Source organism: Bubalus bubalis, chromosome 11 (assembly GCF_019923935.1).
Source record: "Bubalus bubalis isolate 160015118507 breed Murrah chromosome 11, NDDB_SH_1, whole genome shotgun sequence".
In the NCBI taxonomy this organism is placed as follows: domain Eukaryota; kingdom Metazoa; phylum Chordata; class Mammalia; order Artiodactyla; family Bovidae; genus Bubalus; species Bubalus bubalis.
This window is the reverse complement of record NC_059167.1, coordinates 10,252,033-10,277,157: the sequence shown is the minus strand read 5'-3', so window position 1 is coordinate 10,277,157 and position 25,125 is coordinate 10,252,033. Positions and strand designations below refer to the sequence as shown.

At 44.1% G+C, this 25,125-nt stretch overlaps 2 long non-coding RNA genes across 2 annotated transcripts in view; one reads left to right on the top strand and one right to left on the bottom strand.

Moving 5' to 3' along the window:
* Positions 1 to 1,521, top strand: part of LOC123327955 — a 44,029-nt gene extending 42,508 nt beyond the window's left edge. The window contains exon 3 of the long non-coding RNA XR_006542597.1: positions 1,212 to 1,521. This is a non-coding gene — a long non-coding RNA (uncharacterized LOC123327955). The remainder of the gene's footprint in view (positions 1 to 1,211) is intronic.
* Positions 1,522 to 13,573: 12,052 nt separating this feature from the next.
* On the bottom strand, positions 13,574 to 20,635 carry LOC123328282. Its single transcript, XR_006543126.1, has 3 exons — positions 20,387 to 20,635; positions 20,116 to 20,293; positions 13,574 to 13,922 (listed from the first exon to the last, which is right to left on the bottom strand). It is a non-coding gene; the product is annotated as an uncharacterized LOC123328282 (long non-coding RNA).
* Between the last annotated feature and the right edge of the window lie 4,490 nt (positions 20,636 to 25,125).

Below are 25,125 nucleotides of genomic sequence, written 5' to 3'. Positions count from 1 at the left end.
CCCACGTGAGTTTTTTGGAATTGTTTTCAAGGATGGAATCAAAGATTTTTTTTGTTTTTTAAGCCATCCTTTCCTATGAGATAAGAAATGGAAAAAGGGTAGCTGTGAACAGTGTGTTTTGTAAGGAAAGACTGGGTGAGTTTTGCACTTTAAAAAGCTTCCCTGCAAAGGCAGGTGCTGAGGGAAGGCTCAGATTCCCTGGCAGAGCTGCAGGCCCCCTGGGTTTCTCCTCACTCGAATCCAGCCTCACCCCTGGCCAGGCAAGCACTGGTCTGCTGAGTGCCCACAACGCCAGGGTCCACATCTGCCTCCGTCCCCGGGGTGTGCCCGTCACTATTTGTGGAGCTGGGCCCAGTAGAGAGACTCCCTCCCCCCAAGTCCTTTCCTTCTGAATGAAAAGGCTTTTGATCCACGCTCACTGCTGTTTACTCTGCCATCATTTGTCAGCCTCAGAACAGAGGGTTTGCCTGCCTGAGAAGTAATTAAAGGAACCCCAGGTCCAAACCTGAAGAAACAAATGAGTCTTGTCTCTATCTCAGGGAAAGTTTCCTCTACACAGGAGATAGGTATTATCGGGGGCATTTTCTTTCAAAAGAAAGAAATTTAAAATTTGGATCCCAGATGTCCCCTTAGAAGTGTTAACTAGATACATGAGTCTGGGCAGGTTTCTCCTTCGCTCAAAAGATTCAAGGTCCACAGACAATAACTTGGTAATTTACATCCCACAGACCCAGCATGGAGAACTTAAATTTAATGTGTCCTGCAGGGGGGTGGTTCAACATGGCTCTTTTATTTACAGTTAGAATAAAAGTTAAAAAAACATACCAAAAAACAAGTTCAGTCTTTGTACCATACCACACACAGATGGATAAAAAGCCCCCAAAGTTTACTTGTAAACCTTAGCTGGATTGTTAAAGCTTTCTAATTTTCTTGTGTCTTTTGAGCCAAAAATGAAGACATTCCCTAGAGATTTCTCTAGCACTTTTCATCCGATGCTGTCAAAGCACTTTATACTCGCTATCTAATTAAGGCTCTGAACACCTCAGTGAGAGAGGGACGCATCAACCCCGTAAACCTGACAAATAGAAGCTGGATTTCCTGAAAACCTAACTAAATAAAACAGCTCTGGTACATGACGAGAATGTGCTGAATTTAAAACATTGAGAAGTTTGCATTTTGCCTAATTGTAAACTCCTTCGTGTCTCCTAAAGATCTATGCCTAAAACGTCTATGTTCCTGGAATGTTTGGAGCAAGTGGAGAGTTTGGAGAAATCTCTCAGGCATTGTGAATTCAGTCGTGTCCAGCTCTTGCGACCCCATAGGCTGTAGCCCACCAGTCTCTGTCCATGGGATCTCTCAGGCAAGAATACTGGAATGGGTTGCCATTTCCTACTCCAGGGGATCTTCCCGACCCAGAGACTGAACCCACATCTCCTGTGTCTCCTGCATGGGTAAGTGGATTTTTTAACCAACTGCACCACCTGGAAAGCCATAAAGTACATCAGAAAAGGAATGGAAAGGCAAAGAAATATGGAGAAAGAACTTAGGGAGCTTGCTGTTTGTGTGATGGGAGCCCAGACACACAGAGCTGCTGTAAGGAATGGTTCTTGCCAGCCTGGGCAAGGTTCACCAGGGGTATGTGTGGGACATTCTAGAATCCATAATGCTGTCAGAGTTCTCAGTTGCAAGTAGCAAAACCCAACTCTGGCTAACATAAGCCAAAAGGACCTTTCTTGGAAGGATATCAATGTCTCTCAGACTGAAGAGGAGACTCAGAGAGGGGGCTTGGAAAGGGGGGAGGAACAGAGTGAGCTTGAGAGGACAGGAGGTGAGCTCCTGATTCAGCAGCAAGAACAGTCTAGTCTGCTTCTTGCTGCTGCTTTTCCACCAAGAGTGACTTCTGCAGCTCCAGAGCTTTCTGACACTCACCCCAGAGTCTGTTTTGGGAGACAGCACTCCATCAGCCTGGCCCAAGTCCTTTGTCCACTTTAGGTTGTGGACAGGGTTGGAGAGAAGGGAGGCTCTGATTGCTTCAGCTTCCACAATGGGGGAAGTGTCTATGACACAACTGAGGCCTTATGTGTATTTCCGCTGGATATATTAGGGAGTGAAGAGTCTGGAATGGGTACAGCCAAAAAATTAAAAATATCCACAGAGTCACCCTCTCTATTTAGCTGTTCTTGCTTGGGACCAAAACCCAGAAATTGAAAGTGTAGGGTGTGTAAGGTGTGTGTGTGTGTGTGTGTGTACATAGAGACTGCTCTGGCAGAGGGATGACTGGATTCCTTCTGTCCTGGTAATACTGGGGGACGCATGACGGGCAAGGTCTGTTCTCCACACACCCTCCCCTCCTCTCTTGGCTTTCAGTAAACGTCCGCCTTGGTGGGTAGCTCTAGCAGGGCCAGGTGCAGCTCGATGCATGTCTGGCCTTTCTGTTCTCCTTTGGTCAGCAAGGACCATAGTGCCCTTAGGCAGAGAATAGAACTAGACAAATATACCTTTATTATTTATGCTGATATAAATATTGATTATTTTGAAAACTGGATTCCAGTAAACATCCCAGACCCTTCCTTTCTTGAGCCTATAGTGCCTACTTATTGCCCCTCCCACTAAATTCCTATGGACATCTGAGGATATGGCTTTACATGAATGCTACGTGGCTGTTTGTTGTTGTTCGGTTGCTAAGTCATGTTTGACTCTTTGCAACCCCATGGACTCCAGCACGCCAGGCTCCCCTGTCCTCCATTATCTCCTAGAGTTTGCTCAAATTCATGTCCATTGAGTTGGTAATACCATCCAACCATCTCATCCTCTGTCATCCCCTTCTCCTCCCACCCTCAATCTTTCCCAGCATCAAGGTCTTTTCCACTGAGTCAGCTCTTCACATCAGGTGGCCAAAATATTGGAGCTTCAACTTCAGCATCAGTCTTTCTAATGAATATTCAGAGTTGATTTCCTTGAGGATTGATTGGTTTGATCTCCTGCAGTCCAATTTGAAAGCACCAATTCTTCTGTGCTTAGCTTTCTTTATGGTGCAACTCTCACATCCATACATGACTACTGGGAAAACCATAGTTTTTACTTTATGGACCTTCATCGGCTGGGTGATGTCTCTGCTTTTTAATATGCTGTCTAGGTTTGTCATAGCTTTCCTTCCAAGGAGCAAGCATCTCTTAATATCGTGGCTGTAGTCACTGTCCACAGTGATTTTGGAGCCCAAGAAAAGAAAACCTGTCACCACTTTTTCCCCTTCTAATTGCCATGAAGTGATGGGACCACATGCCATGATCTTAGTTTTCTGAATGTTGAGTTTCAAGCTTTTCCACTTTCCTCTTTCACCCTCATCAAGAGGCCCTTTAGTTCCTCTTCTCTTTCTGCCATTTAGAGTGGTATCATCTGCATATCTCAGGCTGTTGCTATTTCTCTTGGCAGTCTGGATCCCAGCTTGTGCTTCATCCAGCCTGGCATTTTGCATGATGTACTCTGCATTTAAGTTAAATAAGCAGGGTGACAATATACAGCCTTGTCATACTCCTTTCCCAATTTTGAACCAGTCAGTTGTTCCACATCTGGTTCTAGCTATAGCTTGTTGCCTTTTTTAAAAAGCTGTTCAAGTGGATGTTAGTCTTAATCATTTCTTCTTTCCAGCATTTGAAGAGCTCTTGAAACATAATCTTCTTTGAAAAACTGATTTTCAGAGTGACACGTCTGGGTGAAATCCAGGCCAGTCCGTCTATCATTCAGATGCTTTGATGCCACTCTTCTGAATGTGTGGAGCCCGGGGTGGTCAGCTGTGGATGTCAGTGCTCACTCGTCCTGTACGTTTGGTGCTCTGCTGTACAATCAGTCTAAAAGGGGAATTTCTTAGTTCCGTCTTCATTCTGCGTCCTGGAAGGTGTTTGATCCTGGATTTGTATTACTGTCCTTGTTTCTGCTCTTCAGGTTTCTCTGCCTGATGTATTTTTAGGTCGATAGGTGTCAGCGTTGCACAGCTCAGACGGTGAGATCCCACACGGTGGGGACCGTGCTCCTTTGTTCAGCGTCCAGCACAGAATGCAGACGACTTCTGGTGAGAATGATGTTACGGGTGGTGATGATGGTTTGCAGAGAGAGAAAGCCTGTGGCTCGAGTTGGATCAGGATTAAACGGCTTTCATTGCCTCACAGAGAATGCAGCCTATTTATGCCTCTTGTCAAACACCAAGCTTCTGATATATGTCACCCAGCCCTGAAAACTGTGTTTCACATCAGCTGAGTCTCTAGGTACTGGGAAGACAGTTTTCTTCTCTAAGCTGGGTTCTGTCAGAGGACTACCATTTTCTTCTGCTGACTGAGTTTTTGTCATAGGTTAAAGGATTTCTTTTTGTGAGGCTTATTGAGCACTTTGGCTGTGTGGGGAAAACAAGTGCAAATCTTCAGCTATTAACCTAGATACTTCTTGTGCCCCAGGAGTATTTGGTTTTATTGAAGGTGCTGGCTGGGATGCAGCAAGGGAATGCAGAGATTTGAAAAATCTCTGTCACATTAAATACTCCACTCTGGCCACCTTTGCATCTGTTAACCCCCTGGTAGAACAGGACTGATGGAGTGGGATGGGAGAAGGTGCTGAATATTCAAAGAATCTCACCCTGCAATGCTGACAAGAGGTGCGGGTGGATACTTCTTGGTGGCAAGGGTACACAAAGGTTGTTTTGGTGTGTGAAATACCAGATATGAGCTCCCTTCTTCAGATGCACGTTGCACTGATTTTAAAGAATTTCAGTGGGCAGGCGCAGTATACAATACTGAATCCACGTTCCACGTGTAAGAGATTCAGACATAGCTCCCAAGGCCCGGCTTCCACCTCAGGCACTCAGGTCTAGCCTGTGACCTTGGCAGAACCATTCAGATTGCAACACGCCCTCTGCTTTCCATCTCGTTAAGTGGGAAGAATCGTGCCACACACTTCCCTTACGATGCTGCGGGAAGGCTGAACCAGGCCTTGTTGCAAAGCCCTTCCCTGCTCAGAGCAAAGCTCTGAAGGGAGGCTGACTCCCTTAGCTCAGGTCGGTGCTGCCATCCTTTTTTCCCTTTTTATTATTTATTTATCTCATTTGGCTGTGCAGGTCTCAGTTGAGGCATGTGGGATCTAGGTCCCTGTTCAGGGATCAAAACCCAGGCTCCCTGCATTGGGAGCGTGGAGTCTTAGCCACTGGACTGCCAGAGAAGTCCGTGTGCTGCACTCTTAATTAAAAGATGATTTTTTCCACTACATTGCTATGGTCCAGTTTAGGGATGGGAAGAATGTTGGTGTAGATAGGAAGCGGTCAGGCATTTTACGAGCAAGGGCATCATCGCCGCTGGCTGGACCTGGGAGGCAGGGATGAAGCCTGAGGTGACAGGGCCGGGGAGGAGCTCTTGGTCCAGGCTGCCTCTTTGCACCCCCAGGCTTTGCTGCCTGGCACACGCCTCATTCTCCTTGTCTCCAACCCACATTGAGGCCATAGAATCACTTGACCTCTTCATCTGTCTTCACTTCCATCTGGTGAACCATAACAGAGCAAACAAACAAAGACTTGGTTTTTGTGTGTTTCTTTAGGCCCGACTGCATCCCCCGCCCCCTACCAGGGGAATTTCTAAGAAGATAATGGCAATATACCAAGAAACTTAGAAACGAGGAAGAACAGATATCTGATTCAAACTTAAATATGGTCCACAGAGAGGGACTGCAAGATTTTTTTCCAGGATATTTGGTGACGGTGGTTAATCCGTATAAAGAGCTGAGAGCTGTGCCCGGCACACACCAGGCCCATTAACGTTGCTGCTGTTTCTGTTATTGCTTCCTTTCCTTCACTCTGTCCAGGGTGCTGGCATGTCCTTTTTCTATGGTTGGGGATTTCTTTCTCTTATTTCTTACTTGCTAGGAGCAAGGCACTCTGTCCCTTAGCCAGCAGGGCAGTGGAGTTGTAAGGGTCCTAGAGGTGGCTGAGTTGTATAACACGCTGCAGATTAATAGATATTTTTTCAAGGTCAGGCTCAGGGATTAAAAGGATGAATTTAATATCTAGTCTGTACCATTGAGGAGCTTTTAATCTGATGGGAAGAAACAGACAAGTACAGTCTACTAAACTACAAAATAATTGGTGATTTTAGAAAAGTTTTTTTTTTTTTTTATGTTAGGCCACATGAAGAGCCTGCAAGGCAGGAAATTCGGGATCAATCCCTCAGTCAGGAAGATCCCCTGGAGATGGGATTGGCAGCCCCCTCCAGTATTCTTACCTGGAGAATCCCAGGGATAGAGGAGCGTGGCGGATTACAGTCCATGGGGTGGCAAAGAGTCAGATACAACGGAGTGACTAAGCGCACACACAAGAAGAGTGCTAATCTTCTAAGCATCAGAGACATTTTACCAAATGAGTGGTGTGCTGACTCCCACTCTCACTTATAAAGACCCAAGGGAAGTGTCACCTGGCTGGAGAGTCTCTGAGATATTGCAGAAACAGCGCAAAACAATGTTTTCACCATCTCCAGGGCCATGAAAAAGGATATGATGGACAGGCAAGGGTTTGGCGAGCTCTCACGTGTCCCAGCTGCCAGGGAAAATGGAGGTCTGTCCTTGGTTTATTCTGCGAGGGGAAGGCTCAGACATGGCAGGCTTTGTGCTGAAGCCTTACCGGTGGCGGCTGCCGGTCTTTGCGTCTCGGTATTGCTATTCATTGCTATTAATGCCCCAGGCACACAGCCCAGATGATTCATGGTGGTGTCAAGCGGTCTTGTAGTTTGAAATGTCACATTAAGCATTTCTGGTTTGCTCTCGTAACTGTTGTGATGTTAGCGGTTTATAAAGAGCCGGGGTGGGATGGGGTGCCAGGGGGGCTTTGAATTTCTATTTCAAATTATATTTCCAGCATTGATGATGCTTTTAACTTTCTTTGCATTTTGATGCTTTGCTATCTGGGGACTTGCTGGTGCTGGAGGAACTGGCCCTTCCAGGGCTAGCCAGCTCCTAGACATAGTGAACGATTCTGCCTCAAGTCTGCCTTTCAGATGCAGACCAGCTGATACAGAGCCTGCATCCCAGCCACCTGCTCTATCAGCCTGTCACTCTCAGGACTCAGGACTCCTGTTACCATGCCCTGGTCACTTCAGAGCCAGGTAACACATGCCCAGGGACAGTCCCTATGGCCCAGAGCCCCCTGAGATGATGTAAACTAGCTAATCCTCAACCTGTTTACTTTGGTTTGCCTGTTTCTTCCTGGAAAAGCCACAGTAAAGGTTCTGGTCCCGGCCTGCTTACCCCAGAACCTCTTGATCAATTTTCATGCTTTCCTATGAAGGACACACTCCCGACCCCCGACCCCCAACCCCCAGCTGCCATGGAGTGTGTGGCCCCATCTCTTGGAATATGTGAGTATAACCAACTATCTTTTCAATGGCAGGCATCTCCTGACCTATTGGCCTTGTCAACAGATAATAATACAGCCTACATTTTGAAATCCTTCCCCTCTTCCAGAATCCTCGGTAAGACTTAGATCTAAGTGTATAAATATGGATTCGGATGTGGCCAAATAGTATTGAATACATTGAACTAGATGAAAACATTCATTAAAACTTTGGGAAGTGGGGACTTGATATATACTAGGGCATTCATTTTTTAACATATGAAAGTGAACATATATATTAGTCGAGGGCCACCCCACTCCAGTACTCTTGCCTGGAAAATCCTATGGATGGAGGAGCCTGGTAGGCTGCAGTCCATGGGGTCACTAAGAGTCGGATATGACTGAGCGACTTCACTTTCCCTTTTCACTTTCATGCACTGGAGAAGTAAATGGCAACCCACTCCAGTGTTCTTGCCTGGAGAATCCCAGGGACGGGGGAGCCTGGTGGGCTGCCGTCTATGGGGTCGCACAGAATCGGACATGACTGAAGCGACTTAGCAGACCATATTTGACAATAAAACTCTGACCCATAGCTCTGCAGCAATTGGCCCAAAATAATCAGGACTTGGTTGTTGATTGCTGGCTTCTTTAATTTTTGCACCTGCCTCCAACTTGGAGCAAGCCAGAGAAAGATAGATACGCTTGTCATACCAATCATCTAGGGTACCCTGCTTCTAGTTAGAAGACCCTCACCCTCCCTATGCCAGAAGCCCCAGCGAGGGTGTACCTTAAATTAAGCCTTCTCTTTCTTTCCTACCCCCCTGTCTGTCTTCAAGTCTCTGCCAAATGCAGGGCTTAGTGGCAGACTCCTTTGTATAGCAAGCTCTGAATAAATAACATCTGTATTATTTGTTTAATCTTCGTTTTAGTTTTTTCTTGATTTTAATAATCAACTATTATATCTCAAAACTCAACACAATATGTTTATCTACTATCAAAGGAGCCTCTAGAGAAACAGAACCAATATATTTTACAAACACGATGTATTATAAGGAATAATAATGGTGTGGTTTCAGTCTGTGGTTTCAGAAGGCTTGAATTCCAGGAGGAATCACTGCTTCAATCAGTTTGAGTCTGAAGGCAAGAAAAAACCAAAGGCCCAGTCAGGCAGGGAGTGTGTGTGTGTGTGTGTGTGTGTGTGCTCAGCTGTGTCTCAACACTTTGCAACCCCATGGACTGTAGCCTACCAGACTCCTCTGTCCGTGGGATTTCCCAGGCAAGAATACTAGAGTGGGTTGCCATTTCCTCCTCCAGGGGATCTTCCCCACCCAGGGATTGAACCCCCGTTTCCTGCATTTGCAGGCGGATTCTTTTACCACTGGCACCACCTAGGAAGCCCAGTCAAGCAGGGTGAGTTCTTTCTTACTCAGGAGAGGGTGAGGCTTTTTGGTTTATTCAGGCCTTCAACTGATGAGATGAGAGCTGGAGGGCCGTTTATCCAAAAAACCCTCACGGAAATACCCAGAATGTTTGACCAGATATCTGGGCACCCCATGGCCCAGTCAAGTTGACACAGAAAATTGACTATCATATCCCTCAAATTAGTTCCCTTTGCCAAGTTTTTGATTTGGGACTGATTCTACCCCCAACTCCTTTCCTTTTCCACCATCTTGCAGGCTCTTTCTGTAACGTGGCACATTTTCTCCAGCCATAATCCTAATTAGTTATTAATTTTTTCTGATCTTTACCCTTATAGACCTTTTCTTTCCTGTCCATTCTCAGGAATTCCCAAACAACTATCCTAGGTGCTTGATCACGACCACCTAGCTAGGATGTATCATTAGATTTTTTGGGATTTAAAAAAAAATCAGAAGTTTTATTTATCTGTTTATTTGTGGCTGCACTGGGTCTTTGTTGCTTTTCTCTGTTTGCAGCACGTGGGGGTACTCTCCTGTTGCAGAGCCCTGGCTTAGGGCTTGTGGGCTCAGTAGATGTGGCTCATAGGCTGAGTTGCTCTGCGGCGTGTGGCATCTTCCTGGACTAGGGGTTGAACCCGTGTCTCCTGCATTGTCAGGCAGATTCTTAACCCCTGGACCAGCAGGGAAGTCCTCTTTAGATTTTTTAAAATACCTAATCGGTAGTTTATGTTTTATTGTCAGATAACACTCCATCACATGTGTCCCTCTTTCTCCAAGGGGCAGTAGCTCCCTAACATAGTGATGTTTCAACTCTGCGTGTTCGAATTACCTAGCGCGCTACAAACTAGCAACAAAAACACTTATGCCTAGACCCAGACCAGACAGTCTCTAGCGGGTGGGGTGAAGATAGCTCTAATTTTGAGAAGCATCTTCAGGTAATTTTATGTGTAGTTCGAGTTGAGAACCCCTGTCAGATCAAGCAAAACTTCCTTCAGTCCAATAGTCAAGGCTGTCAGCCAACCTACAAATGAGAAACTGTGGTCAGCATCTCCCAAACTTCTGAAAGAATGTCAAGGATCCCTTGTTCAATCCCATCTACTATTGACTCTATCTCTGAATCACTGACTCTGAAGAGGAGGGACCTGGAACTGCGTCATATTGAGAACATGCAGCAGTTGTTTAAGTCAGGGATGGGGGGAATGGCCACAGAATATCTCATAGCATCTCAGGTTTTCACGTGCAGGAAATCTCCTGGGATCTTGTTGGTGTGCAGATTCTATCTGAGAAGATGGGGAAAGGGGCTCTGAAATCCTCTGAAATCCTTTTGCCAGGCCATGGGCCACAGTTGAGTAGCCCTGGCTGTTCATTGAAATCACTTAGGAAGCTTCTCAAACTACTGATGTTCAGGTCCCACCTTTGGAGAAACTGATTTTAATTGGTCTGGCTGCAGCTTGGGCAGGAGTTTAAAAATCTTAAGGGAAGTGAGTGAGTGAGTGAAAGTCGCTCAGTCATGTCTGACTCTTTGTGACCCCATGGACTATACAGTCCACCTCCAGGCCAGAGTACTGGAGTGCGTAGCCTTTCCTTTTTCCAGGGGATCTTCCCAACCCAGGGATTGAACCCAGGTCTCCCACACTGCAGGCAGATTCTTCACCAGCTGAGCCATAGGGAAGCCCAAGAATACTGGAGTGGGTAGCCTATCCTTTCTCCAGAAGATCTTCCTGACCCAGGAATTGAACCAGGCTCTCCTGCATTGCAGGCAGATTCTTTAGCACCTGAGCCATCAGGGAAGCCCTGTTTTAAGGGAAATCAACCCTGAATACTTGTTGGAAGGACTGATGCTGAAACTGAAACTCCAGTATTTTGGTCATCTGATGCGAACAGCTGGCTCATTGTAAGTCCTCAAAGCCGGGAAAGATGGAGGGCAGAAGAAGAGGGAGTCAGAGGATGAGATGGTTGATGTAATGGAGATGAACATGGGCAAACTTCAGAAGATGGTGAGGGACAGGGAGGCCTGGCCTGCTGGGGTCCATGGGCTGGTAAAGAGTCAGACATGACTGGGTGACTGAACAGGGGCCTCACAGACAGTGATGAAATCTTCCTAGTCACTTTCACTTTTCACTTTTCACTTTTTTTCAGTCACTGTATATATGTACCTCTTCTACTTCAGTGTCTTAAACACTGTCAGAAAGTTAACCGAAAGCTTGGAAATAAGCAAAAGCATCACAGTGTGTTTAAGCCCAGGTTTGGGATTGATTTTCTATTGACTGTTCTGTTTTGCAACTCTTTATGAACATAGGTTAACCTGTCAATTTCTTCCCGGTAGAGATGCAAATAATACCTTTCTGTTGGAAGGGGTCACCTCAGAGGTTATGGGTTATTGCCCTGTAAGGCATTAGTCAATTTTGTATGTAAGCCAGCAAACTTTTCTTAACATCCATTTATTAAATTAACTATATATCTCACTTAGTCACTCATTAATTAATGAGTTGAATAAATCTTTGACATATATGATTCTGAGTGAAAGTCATGACTTTACCATTTGAAAACTGTGTTTTAAAATGCTGAAAGCTTAAAGAGGAGTTTAATCAATGCATAGCAAAATTGGATTGAAGAAGTCAATAGGAAAGTCTCATATCTGAAGAGACTCTTATTTCTTACAAGTATAAAATTGAAAAACCAATATACCAAATAACACGTGAGAGACTCAAAGTAGTCATAGTTTCAGATAGGAACAAGCCATGGTGATGTGGATGCTCTTGGTCAGGGGCTTCCTTGGTGGCTCAGTGGTAAAGAATCCATCTGCAATGCAGGAGACCTGAAGACGTGAGTTCGATCCCTAGGTTGGAAAGATCCCCTGGGGAAGGAAATGGTAACCTACTCTACTCTAGTATTCTTGCCTGGGAAATCCCACAGACAGAGGAGCCTGGCGGGCTACAGTCCATGGGGTCACAAAAGAGTCAGACACGACTGAGCGACTAAGCAACAACGGTCATGGACTAAGAGGATAATCACTTAGCAGTTTTCGGTCGTTCCTTCTACCATGCGTTCAATCAGTGAAAAAACAGAGGTCCAGAATGATAGGAGGATAGTGGGAGGGGTCCCAGCCATAAAGTCAGACAATCAGTTCTCATCTTGGCTCTGCCCCTAGTAGCTGTTCTCTGTAAACAGAGGTAAGCAAATCCAGATGAAAAATATCTAGCACATAATATGAGCTTCATAAATGTTAGGACTCTTCCTCATGAGCATTTCAGAAGATGAGAGAGGTGGACAACAGCAGCCTGGATTGGAAACCTGAGTTATGGGGCAAGAGTTAAAATGACTTAATGCTGTTTATATAGGGCCATAAAAACACCATCTGCTGGCTCTCGCCAGTTAAGCTATTGCAACGCTGACGTCCACTAATGCTGTACTGAGGGGGAAGGGACGACCAAGGTTTTGCTCTGTCATTATTCCACGAGCTGCCATCTCGAGACAAGTCTCCAGTTTACCCATCACATAACCTGGTTGTTCAACATTTAAAGATTTATTTTGGCCTTTAAATATTTATACTCTCCTTCCAACCTTTTATTGCTCTAGTTACTGCTAAAGGAAAAACAAGACTCAGGAGGTTACTGTGTGGTATATCAGTGGTTCCAGACTTTGCCATTAGATTGGGGGACATTTGATGTTCCGTTACTGTCAGATGAGTGGATTAATATTAAATCCTCATTTTTGTATGACGAGGCTAGATGTGCCTGGGATAAGACGGTCATTTCTTTTCCCTTTTATACTCAGTGTTCAGTGAAGAAAAGACCATTTTCTCTGCAATACATGTTGCTGAGCCAAAAGTGAACAGTGGCTGATCCTAGACTGTGGGGTGCCTGTAGGGTGCAGTTGAAGGGTGTCCCCACGGTGGAAGGAACCTCGAAGATCGATCTTGTTGCTGCTCTCAGCACCTGTGTTTGGATCCTCAGTGCCATCATTAGGTATAATGATGGGCTGACTCCACATCTCTGGGACATTTGGTCTCATTTGAATGATTAAAGAGAATCAAATGTATGTCCCAAACACCTGCCAACTTGCAATAATAATCATCTGCATTTCCATATATCTTTCTCTAAGAATTTCAAAACTCCTTGTCTTTGAAAATCTATGATAGGGAGGAAGAGATAATCATTTTTATTCCACAGAGTCTTAGAGCCATGGTAGGTTCTGAATCTTTGGTTGTTTGGGTAACCATTGTCTATCCCAGACTTTGCTGCATATTGAAATCTTTATTTCAATATGGATGCTTGAATCCCATGTCCAGGTATCCTTATAGAACTGTTATCAGGATTTTTAAAAGTTTCTAAGGTGATTGGAATGTGCACAAAAGCTCAAGGACCACATAGGTAGCGACATTTGGTCTGGAACATTTCTGTGAAGTATTAACAGAAGGCAGCATTTCAGATGACAGAGCTGTTAGAATTATTCTTCCCCACTGGGTTCTCCATGCTTGTTGGTATTTTCACCTGTGACCAAGGGTTAAAAAGGAGGAGAGACACTTAAAATACAGACAATGCCAGAGTCATTGGGATGACCTTGGCCTTATGCTCTAACCACTATTAGGTTAGCTCAGATCACCGTCTTTTTGCAGGAATTATATTTTGGTGGAGTATTCAGAAAGAAAGTGATTAAATCAACATATAACTGGTTTTAGAGGAAACAACAACAACAAATTCATCCCTTAGGAGTCCGTATATCGCTTGAAATTTGTAGAAAATATTTGGGAAATAGTTTTTTAGTCTGCAAATCAGGTTTGTAAAGGAGGGAAGATATCTTTTAATCACAGTGGGGAAGGAATTCTACAATCATGACTGGGTACAGCAGGGGCTTGTGGTGGTGTGGCTAGGAAGTGTTTATCATTACATTTACTTGAACCCTGACTTTTCACAGAGATACTCAGGCAGTCCTGAGGGTTGGAAAAGCCAAGGGGTGGCCAGAGTATCTTTGGTCCCTGCGTTGCTGCTGGTGACTCAGCTGTGACTTCTGGTTCGGGACCAACTTCACTTGAAGATGTATGGGTCTGAAGCTGACATTCGCAGGGCTGTTTGGTGGAAGCAGATGTTGCCTGGAGGGGAGTAAGACTAGCTTCTCAGAGGTTGGGCTGCTTCTCCATCTGTCTGGGTGAAAAGAGGAGGAAGCAGAAGTACAAGAAAGATGGAGAAGCTATGAAAAATGGGCCCTGCACAGAGACCACTGGAAGGAGGGAAGACAGCACAACTTTAATGCCTTCACGGGAGAGTTCGTGCTCTTAACGTTTTTGGTACTAAGGATTAAAGTCATGTCTACCGCTGCCCTGAATGGAGAGAAAATGAAGTGGTGAGAAGATGCATTTGGAAGGCTGGCCTGGATTCCTTCCTGCTGACAGGTTCCATAGGCCCCTGGAAGATCCCAGGTTCTCATGTTTGTCTGACTGAGCCCCTTGCACACAGTTACTTTCCTTCTATTGTCCTTTTGGTGCCTCTAAGTGTTAGGAAATTTTTCAGTTTGTTTGTGGAGACACAAGGACATCTACGGACATTTGAGCAATTTTTGGTGGATCTTAGGTGACTGGGTGGATGTATTAGTTTCCTAGGCTTCCCAGGTGGCTCAGTGGTAAAGAACCTGACTCCCGTGCAGGAGATAGGGATTTGATTCCTGGTTGGGAGGATCCCCTGGAGTAGGAAATGGCAACCCACTCCAGTATTCTTGCCTGAGAAATCCCATGGACAGAGGAGCCTGGTGGGCTACAGTGTATGGGGGTCCCAAAGAGTCAGACACAAATGAGCATGGATGCCATGCCATGAGTTACTGTTAGGATTAGATTATTATTATTATATTGTTGTTGTCCATTCACTGAGTCGTGTTCAACTCTTTGAGACACCATGGACTGCAGCACACCAGGCCCCTCTATCCTCCATTACCTCCCACAGTTTGCTCAAATTCATGTCCTTTGAGTCGGTGACACAATTTAACCATCTCATCCTGTCAACCCCTTCTCCTTTTGTCTTCAATCTTTCCCATCATCAAGGTCTTTTACCATGAGTCAACTCTTCACATCAGGTGGCCAAAGTATTGGAGCTTCAGCTTCAGCATCAGTCCTTCCAGTGAATATTCAGGGTTGATTTCCTTTAGGACTGACTGGATTGATCTTGCAGTCCAAGGAACTGCCAGGAGTCTTCTCCAGCGTCACAGTTTGATAGCAATAATTCTTCAGCACTCAGCATTCTTTATGGTCCAGCTCTCATATCTATACATGACTACTGGAAAATCCATAGCTTTGACTACCTGGAACTTTGTCAGCAAAGTGATGTCTCTGCTTTTTAATATGCTGTCTACATTTGTCATAGCTTTCCTTCCAGGGAGCAAGCATCTTTTAAATTCATGGCTGAAATCAACCACAGTGATTTTGGAGCCCCCAAAATAAAATATGTCACTATTTCCACCTTTCCCCCTTCTATTTGCCATGAAGTAATGGAACCCTGATGTCATGATCTTAGTTTTTTGAATGTTGAGTTTCAAGTCAGCTTTTCATTCTCCTCTTTCACCTTCATTAAGGAGCTCTTTAGTTCCTCTTTACTTTCTGCCATTAGAGTGGTATCATCTGAATATCTGAGGTTGTTGATATTTCTCTTGTCAATCTTGATTCCTGCTTTTGATTCATCCAGCCCAGCCTTTTGCATGATGTACCCTGCATATAGGTTAAGTAAGCAGGGTGACAATATACAGTCTTGACATACTCCTTTCCCAGTTTGGAACCAGTCAGTTGTTCCATGTCTGGGTCTAATTGTTGCTTCTTGACCTGCACACGGGTTTCTCAGGAGACAGGTAAGGTGGTCTGGTATTCCCCTCTCTTAAGAATTTTAATTTTTTGTGATCCACATAGTGAAAGGATTTATAGCATAGTCAATGAAACGGAAGTAGATGTTATTCTGGAATTCCCTTGTTTTCTGTATGATCCAGCGAACATAGGCAATTTGATATGGTTCCTCTGCCTCTTTGAAACCCAGCTTGTACATCTGGAAGTTCTCGGTTCACATACTGCTGAATCCTAACTTGAAGGATTTTGAGCATAACCTTACTAGCATGTGAAATGAGCACAGTTGTATGATACTTTGAACATTTTTTGGCATTATTATAAGTAAATGTTTGTTCTCTTTCTCTGCCTTGTCTTCACTGTTTATCTGATCTTTTTGCTGGGTACTGCTGTTATTTATCTTTTGCATAAAACAATAATAGTACTAATAATAGCTGATATTTTCTGAGTACTTTATATGTGTTTAAAGCAAAAGAGCTTGACACTGAATTTCATTTAATTTCACAATTCCATTTACTTATTTGTAAATAGGGATAAACAAAATAGATATTATATAACACAGTTAAATGTATTTTAAAAAGATAATTTAGTGATACAATTTAGATGATAGACAGACTTTATATAGCATTTCACATAGTGGACAGTCTTCTTTTGGTGAACTGCAAAATGCAGTGGAAGACAGGGAGCTTTTACAAGGTGAGGAACGAGGGAGACAAAAAAAGAAAATATCTGATTGGCTGGGGCCACAGAGTTAACCTTCTTTGGGGCACGAAGGCCCAGAGTTGGGTTGGTTTTTGGGGGTTGGTTGATTGGACCTACTGAGTTTCTGGTTAGGTGGAAAATCTACAGGACATGAAAGCTTTCTGAGGTTTACTTTGCTGATGTGACACCTTGGTCAGGAGTGGCTCCATCTTGGGCCTGGAAATTTATTTTGGGAATATAAATGGTATGTATTTATGTATGTAAGTTGCACACACATGCATATAAATTATACATATAATTTATCCTTCCATACAAGTGAGGAAATTGTAACTCAGAGACAGGAAGAGATTTGCCTAAGAGCACATAGGTCTTTTGACTCCAGAAACTGCACTATTATCCATTACGCGTGTGTGTGTGCTAAGATGCTTCAGTCGTGTCTGACTCTTTGTGACCCCGTGGACTGTAGCCTGCCAGGCTCCTCTAGAGTGGGTTGCCATGCCCTCCTCCAGGGGAATCTTCCTGACCCAGGGATCAAACCTGTTATCTCCTGTAGCTCCTGCCTTGCAGGCGGATTCTATACCACTGAGCCATTGGGAAAGGCTTTTATCCACTATACTCTTTTCCTGATTTAGGAATGGTGTGAGAACGGGACCTTCCTTCAGGTGAGGCCAATGACCTACACGTGGTTGCCTTTCAGGAGGTTCCTGTAAACACTGAGGGACAGTCTTGCCTTCTAAAGGCCCAAATAGAGATTGCTAGGAGTCCTCCAGGGTGCTCTGTGGGCCTTTGTTTGTATTCACACATATATTCCCATGTTTTCATTTTAGAGGGTGAGTTATCAATAGTGATAGCTAATTAGAAAAACCCAAGCAGGTGACATTCCATTAACGTTCCCTGAGAAACAGCTGTACTTGCTTCATTATTTCTAATGTATTTTTAGGTTATGGAAATAAAGGCCAACAGAATCTATAGGTCCATAAAGTTGGTAAACTATTAAGAAAAGGATAAGAGTAGAGACAGGAGGCACCATCTTTTGGTGGATAAGGTTAATTGGTTTCTCATCTTGATGTAAAATTTCATGGCCTAGATATTAATCTCTAAAATGGCATATCATGTTTTTATGGTCTTAAATAATAAAAATACCCACACTGCTCCTGGAACATGGTAGGTGCTCAGCAAAGAGGTCTGTATCTCTAAATGGATTAAAAGAATGAAAATAATACATGTATATAGTCAACCAAAATGCTGGTGGACAGAAGTGGAATACACATAATAGGAGGTAAACCTAATTTATTACAAATTAATAACAGCCATTCTGAAGGGTTTGGGCAAAAAATAACCTAGGTAACTCTGGAAAAAAGCATTTTGACAGGAAGCTGTAAGCTTAGAGAGGAAAGGACTGTATACAAGTGTTGTACTTCTGTAACTAATTGCTTTAAGTTTATACTAAGGTTAAGTGAGTATATTGTTAATGATGAGAGCTTTTCACTGTTGGAGAATACGATTGCTACTAAGAAAAATGGGAAAGTTAGAATCATCTTTGTGGTGTTGGAATTGGAAGGATCAGTATGAACATCTTTAGAAGGCCAAGGAATAATGATGCTCTGGTAGCAGTGAGCATGCTTAGGGCTTAGATGTTGGTTTCTAAATCTCAGTTTTGCTAAAAGGAATCAAGACTCCTTGGAGCAGAAATGACTGATTTTAAGGCTGGATAAAGGAAACATTAGATGAGCCTGGGGCATCTTCTAGTATCAGAAAGCAAAGAAGTAATAACAAATTAATTAGAAGGATGAAGTGATGTCAAAAGGCAACAGGAACCCACCTAATAGAGCTCCCAGTGGCAAAAGCTGATGATTTGAGCAACATAAGTAACAGTAATATTGGATTATGACTCAAAGAATAAAATAAATATTCAGGTGTCCACCCTGATATAAATAATTGGATAAGTAAATGAGGAGAAGAGACCGTTCTTTTTGTGAGGAGAATTCTAATTAATATATGCTGGAAGGAATGAGGGAAATACCAGGTTACTACTCGGCAATACTGCAGTAGTATTTGTTGCAAGGAAGGTCTGTGAAAACGCTCAAGTTGGTGGGCAAACATTGAAGAGAAACAATATAATAGCATAGTCTCAAAATATCTCTCCCAAGGTCTTTTTCAACTACAAAAGAAGAAACTTATAGGAGAGAAACTCAACAGCCATTGCCTTAACCATGTAATTAAAGCTATCATCATAATTCCTGAGACATTCATAGCTCAGTTGGTAAAGAATCCACCTGCAATGCAGGAGACCCTGGTTCGATCTCTGGGTGGGGAAGATCCACTGGAGAAGGATAGGCTACCCACTCCAGTATTCTCGGGCTTCCCTTGTGGCTCAGCTGGTAAAGAATTTGCCAACAATGTGGGAGACCTGGGTTCGATTCCTGGCTTGGGAAGATCCCCTGGAGAAGGGAAAGGCTACCCACTCCAGTATTCTGGCCTGGAGAATTCCAAGGACTACAGTCCATAGGATCACAAAAAGTCAGATCACGTAGTCCTCTAACATTTCATTCCTTTCTTGTGGTTTATTGTGACATGTGTAAATGTGTGTGTGTGTGTGTGTGTTAGACTTAATCCTCTTTTACACTGTACATTCCTGGAGGTGCCATTTTGGTTTTTGTGCCTGCCACTTAGTAAATGCCAAACTGTAAGCCGTACGGAAGGGAGGCCATGTTTGGATTGTTTAGCATGATTTCTCCAGAGCCTCCTCTTGTATCAGGCCCATAATAGGCATACAGTTAATATGGAATTGAATAAATATGAAAGGAAATCAGTTGTGAATATTCATTGGAAGGACTGATGCTGAAGCTGAAGCTCCAATACTTTGGCCACCTGATGTGAAGAACTGACTCATTGGAGAAGATCCTGATGCTGGGAAAGATTGAAGGTGGGAGGAGAAGGGGACAACCGAGGGTGAGATGGTTGGATGGCATCACCAACTCGATGGACATGAGTTTGAGTAGGCTATGGGAGTTGGACAGGGAAGCCTGGTGTGCTGCAGTCCATGGGGTTGCAAAGAGTGGGACACGATTGAGCAACTGAACTGAAGGCAATGGATAAAGGTATTTAAAAAAAATGTTTATGTGGTTGTGCCAGGTGCTAGATGTGGCACATGCGATCTTCCAGTTGTTGCATGCAAGCTCTTAGTTGTGGCATGTGCGTCTAGTTCCCCGACCAGGGGTTGAACTCTGGCCCCCTGCATTGGGAGCATATACCCTGGATCACTAGGGAAGCCCTGGTAAAGGGATTTTGAATATTGCGTAATTTCAGCCTTTGTTCTTTCTATCCCTCTGTGATTTGTGATTATTTAAATTTGCTCTTAATTTTTAGACCAGATCCTTGCCCTGTCTCTCTGAAGGACTGTATTCAAATACTTTGTGATGGACTCCTACTTCCTTGTCAGTTTTAATTCCCACCACCTTATTGTATACCTCACATCCTAATTCATTGGATTATTTCCAGATTCCCAAATAAACTCCGTCCTCTTATTTCTATGAGCTTTTGCCCAGGCTGTTCCTTTAGCCTGGAATGTCATCCTTCCTGTTCTCAACCATCACCTTCTAGTTGCCTTCACAGGCAGCTTAAAGGACATTCCGTGAATTTCTGATCCCCTTTCCTCTTCTCTCCTGTTCTACAGCAAGTTGCTAGTAGTTTTGTTCAGCCTCTATTTCATTCTTCCTTAATAGCCTAACTCAACTTGTTATATCCCAAGTTATTTACTTGTTATATCCTTTCCAGATTAGAGGTTCTCAAACCTCCATGGGCGAAAGAATTACCTGGGTAGTTTGCTAAAAATGCAGATTCCTGGAGCAAAGTCCCCTATGTGCATCACTGTCCCAGTTAGGGCTCCAAGTGTAGTTCAAACCACTTGTTACAAATGAAGATCCTCGGGTCAGAGACTTGCCTGCCATACATTCGAGTCTCGAGAGCCTGACAAGCCTGGCACTCACAGGCCTGCAATCAAAGAAAGGGATGAATATGAATGGCCCGAAGTCAAGTCACAAAATGATGCCTCAGGACTTTGCCAAATGGAAAGAGATTTCTCACCACTCAAGGAGAGGAGTGAAGTCCTCTGCAGAGAAGCTGGAGACAGGCCCCAACCCAAGCACACTGCAGCCTTATTTCATCAGCAGAAAACTGCTCTGCAGCTCCTGTCCTCGTCTACTTGAAGAATAAGAGGACCCGTTCGGGTCACACGGCTAACGGGAAGGCTAATATAGGCAGCAGTAATTGATGATTTGCTAGATCAGAGACATTTGAGTCTGGCAATAGAGATGACCCTTGCTTATTGATTATCATCCAATAGCTCTAAATTATTTCCAGACAGAGCAGGGCTGGTAAGGAAAGGGGCTTTAAGGAAACTCATACGTCATCCCCGGCAAGTTAAAGACTTGGAGCTCGGCTTGCACATTCCTTTCAGGTGCGTTTATAAGAGGGAGAGAAGAAATGAAATAGGCTTCTAATTATTTAAATTGGACCTACACTCTCTGTTGAGCAGCATTAGCTAGCATTCTTCCCCCGTGCGAACTGACGGGTAGGCCCGGAGAAGGAGATTAAACCTGGCAGCAATAGGTGTGGAAATAATTGGGAGAAATCCGTGCCCCTTGATGCTGACTGCTGTCTCGTCTTCTCTTTCAAAACCCGAATTCACATTAACCTGTTGATGGCCTCATCCAAACTGGGTAGAATTTATGAACAGTAAGAATAATGACAAAAGTGACTTGCATTTAGATAATCAGATAATGAGCCACAGCCTCAATTCTAGAGTGGCTTTGCCAAGTCAGTACCCTATTTATGGTCCCACACAAAAATCCCTCCGTTATTAGTTTTTTTTTTTAATATAAATTTATTTATTTTTAAAAATTTTATTTTTTAAGTTGAATTCAGGCTTAGATCTGGTGTCTGGTTTTCCAATCTGATAGTATGTATATGTTTATAGTTTGTTTTAAGCTGTTAGGTGTATTTCCTGTTCAGTAGGTATTCAGTAAAGCATAGTTTAATCTGATTATTTCCCTAAATAAAATTCTGAAGAAGGTGGCATTTTCCTTTGTGGCTCCTAACTTAGTTTTGTTTTAAAAACTATGCATAGAATTCTTTTAACCTCATTTTCAAGGCCCAAGTGTCAGTCACTCAATCATGTCTGACTCTTTGTGACCCCATGGACTGGGGCTCGCCAGGCTCTTCTGTCCATGGGATTCTCCAGGCAAGAATACCGGAGTGGGTTGCCAGTTCCTTCTCCATTCAAGACCCAGAATTCTTCATTTTTGAAATTCCTTTCAGGAAGGGAACCGATAATGTGTACTCTTAAAGTATTTTAAATTATATTTATATTGAATGTGGATGGAAACCTCTGCCTTACATTACAGAAATGTCAAGCAGGATGATTTAGGAAGAAGCATTATTTTTGAGACTGGGATATTTTCAGTTAAAAGTCCATGCAGGGCAGAACAGGCCATCTCATTGCGGGCATGGTAGCCTTGCCCATTTGGAGAAGATGTAAAGGGGGTGTGTCGGCCAGATACTAGGGATGATGCTATGTTATGTTGGTCTAGGACTTTCCACTTTCAAGTGGAGTTTGCCCTCAACTCATTAGGGATATCCATCAGTCTCAGGAAGAAGCCAGGGCAAATGCTTTCAGCCTTGTTTGGGTTCAGGAGGAAATGAAGCTCAGAGAGTTGTCATAGACCCAAAGGCCAACTATGGAACTGGGACTGTGTGTGTGTGCACACGCATGTGCCCACGCTGATTTGCTCAGTTGTGTCTGACTCTTTGTGACCCATGGGCTGTAGCCCACCAGGCTTCTCTGTCCATGGAATTTTCCAGGCAAGAATACTGGAACAGGTTGCCATTTCCTACTCCAAGGGATCTTCCTGACCCGGGGATCGAACCTTCGTCTTTTGTGTCTCTGCACTGGAACTGGGACAAGGATCTTTCTATTCAGGGTCCACGCTGCTGTCTTCCTCCCGCCTCTCTCCCTCCCTGCCTGCAGGGCACAAGTGCTATGTGCCAGACTTTGTGCGAGCACCAAGATTTCTGTGAGTTTCCTGGGGAGCTTGTACATTAAGCCAGTTTCCTGACTGAAAGGGGCCTACAATAAAGTAAAAAGAGACAAGCATAAAATCAATTAAGGGCACCAAAATCTGAGAGAGGCTGTGACAGAAACAGTGACAGGGAGTCGTGTGAGAGAGAAGATGGGAGGATTGGTCAGTGGCGTGTGGAAGTGAGAGAAGGGGAACTCTGATGGATTCAGAAAAGCTTCACGAAGCCTCTTGACGATTCCAGCAAAGTCCGCCATAAGCGTCGGCCTCAGACCTACATGAAAGTCGCCTTTCTCGAAGTGTATTTCCAAGAGAAAATCTGTGTAGCAAGAGGTTTTGCTGCCAAATGATTTTGTGAAATATAGCATGTTCTGGTATGGGAAATTCACAATTCTTATTAAGATATTGAGAACATAGAAACCCTTCCAAAAGAAACCTGTTTAAATGTGTGTCTTCCAGCCGAAGTGTGGAATTACGGAAGCTTAACGCTTTTTTTTTTTGAGAACAATTAAAATTTTTGGAAAGCAGTGACTTAGGCAGGCAGATCTTCTCTGCAGGCAGCTGTGATTTGGCTGTGTGATGTGTCGAGCCCATCAGAAGTGGAGACGGGCCCTCTTGGATGGCAATATCCCCCAACTCAGGTCAATTAGATCACTGAGAATGCTGCTGCCTGGAATGAACACTGAGCCACCTGAGAACAGGCCTTCACGATCCCGGAAGGAGACAGGAGAGGAGGAGGAAGCAAGCTGGAGGGGCAGCTTGAGTTTTGCTGATTTTTCTGTCATTCAGCTCACTCAAAGGCCATCCTGAGATGGAACTGCATTCCTGGATGCGTGACCAAGAGGTCGCTGCGGGGGATGGTGTGGGGGCCCCCAGCGAGGGAAGAGGAGACTTGCTTGGGGGGCTGAACACCGCCTTCAGTTAGAGCTCCCTGCCACCCCTTTTTCCATGTCGCTTGATTAGACCGCAACCTGGCCACCATTGCCTCGTCTTCTAGGAGAACACAGAATCTATGTGTTCATTTCAGCTTCTGTGTCTCTCCCTCTCCTTTCCTCAACTCAGTCAGACTCTGTTCTCAGAGAATCTATCCTTCCCCACCGTGTAAAATGGACTGCAGTCTCTCATCACTCTCTGATGCTCTGATGCTGTGTTATTTTCTTCCCAGATCCTCTCATGCGATAGGTTAGTTCCATCAGGAAGGAACCTTGCTTATAAAACTCTGAGCCTAGAACGGTGCTCAGCACAGAGGAGGGCCTCAATATTCATCGAATAAAAGCTTGCATATCGGCTTTTTGGAGAAATGAATACTTGGGTGTCTCATTTTCGTTTGGTAAATGAGCTGATAAGCAGAAGGAGCAGACATGAAGAAAGAGCCACCTTGGAGTGTGCTAAACGATTTTGTTACAGGCTTTTCCTCAAGTTCCACGTGCGGGGCTCACAGTACTCCCCAGCAGTGGGTATTGTTATATCATCATTGCCATTTTGCAGATGAAGAGACAGAACGTCAGAGAGGTTTTCCTTTGCCCTTGGTCACCTGAACACCAAGTGCAGAGCTGCGTGTGTGTCTGAGGTGATGTCTGAGTTTCCATCTGCCTGAGGTCTCAGAGAGGGTGCTGAACGCAGCATCAGGAAGTGAGAATCTGTTGTAAATCTTATCACTAATTGGTGTTAGGTTCTAGTTATTTAACATTTGACTCTAGTGGAAACCATCAATTCCTACTAATTTCTTGATTCTGTTTACACAGCCTACATTAAGATTCCCCCTAAATTTGGAAATATCGGACCACGTGGAGGGATGTCCTGAGGGCTGATGATGACATGATGCAACTTCATTTAATACCATCCCTCTTCTGCACTGGATCTATCTGGGTAAAATGTAAGAATCTTAAATTTAAGATAGATCCATACCCTTTTGATGGAGAAGGCAATGACAACCCACTCCAATACTCTTGCCTGGAAAATCCCATGGGCAGAAGAGCCTGGTAGGCTGCAGTCCATGGGGTCGCTATGAGTTGGACACGACTGAGTGACTTCACTTTCACTTTTCATTTTCATGCATTGGAGAAGGAAATGGCAACCCACTCCAGTGTTCTTGCCTGGAGAATCCCAGGGACGGGGGAGCCTGGTGGGCTGCTGTCTATGGGGTCGCACAGAGTTGGACACGACTGAAGTGACTTAGCAGCAGCAGCAGCAGCAGACCCTTTTGGGATACTTGTCATCGCTAGATGGCACTGTTGTATTAACTTTATTTTCTAGTCCCGCTTAGCTGCCTCAAGGAGTATGACTTACGATACTATAGCTATTGGACTATCCAGTTTCCAAGTGTGAGTACAAGGGCAGAGTGGACACAAGCTTATATAATATATATGTTTCATTAGTAGGGATCCTAAATCCTAGTTTAGATTTTAGATTATAACAAAACTAGTTTCATGGCCATAGAGTAACAGCTGAGTGCCCTGACAGACTGAAAAATAATGCCTTGTTGGATAGTATGAGACAAAAATGATGGTCTCACTGCGTTGTGGGAAGTCTGTGGTGTCACCAATGGGGACAATATCTGACAGATGCTAGAGGCAGAGACAGAGAAGTATAAACAGGCCTGAGTACACAGTAGATGCTCTAAAACACCTAGGTAATAGAAACTCCATTTTTCTTATTTGCTTATTTTTTATTAAGGTATAGTTGCTTTAGAATATCATGTTAGTTTCTGCGGTACAATGAGGTGAATCAACTGTATGTATACATATC